Genomic DNA, 916 nt, shown 5'->3' on the forward strand with positions numbered 1-916 from the left:
GGCTGCCGGCCTCGGGGACGTCATCGCGGCGCTGCGCTCCCGCCAGGGCCACGTGCCCTTCCGCAACTCCAAGCTCACCTACCTCCTGCAGGACTCGCTCAGCGGGGACAGCAAGACCCTCATGGTGGTGCAGGTGAGGCCTCGGGGGGGCTTGGCCAGCACCAAGACCGGGGCCCCTTCTGGGGCAGGAAAGGGACCCTCAGCAGCTCCAAAGTCCGTGACATGCACCCCGACAGGGCCACACCCCCGTGTGCCTCCCAAGTTCCTTCACTTGGGCCAGAGTCCCCCGGCGGTGAGCGCCCTCTGGTGAGCATGCTGCCCCTCGTTCTGTGGGGGCAGCTGCCTGGGGTGGAGAGTGAGCCCTCGTGTCCCCTAGGTGTCCCCCGTGGAGAAGAACACCAGCGAGACCCTCTACTCCCTCAAGTTTGCTGAGAGGGTGCGCTCTGTGGAGCTGGGCCCCGGGGCCCGCAGGGCAGAGCTGGGGTCCTGGTCCAGCCAAGAACACCTGGAGGTAGGGGGATGGCACAGGCCTGCGGGGGGCACTTCCAGGTCAGGGGCCGGAGGAAGGGTCTGGGAGGGGTGACAGCCTGGGGCGGGGGGTGGGGGAGGCCAGAGGGGCTGGAGCCAAAACTTGAACCCAAACGCAGTAGCAAAAGTAGTTCTTGGCCTTCGAGGTGCCCATGGGGTCGTCAGCCGGCTGGGGGCGGGCGGGGCATGGGGTGGCGCACAGGTGCTCAGCATTGACTAGGTCCCGTCTTTCCCTGCGTTACCTCGTTTAACTCTCGCAATAACAAGCGTGGTGCCGTCACGGCAGCCATTTTGCAGACGAGGGAGCCGTGTCAGGAGGCTGGGAGGGGAGGGGAGCGTGGTGGAGGGGTGCAGGGAGCACGGCCCCACCCACCTGCTCCCCCTGCCC

Source organism: Myotis brandtii, unplaced genomic scaffold, assembly GCF_000412655.1.
Source record: "Myotis brandtii unplaced genomic scaffold, ASM41265v1 scaffold411, whole genome shotgun sequence".
Taxonomy (NCBI): Eukaryota; Metazoa; Chordata; class Mammalia; order Chiroptera; family Vespertilionidae; genus Myotis; species Myotis brandtii.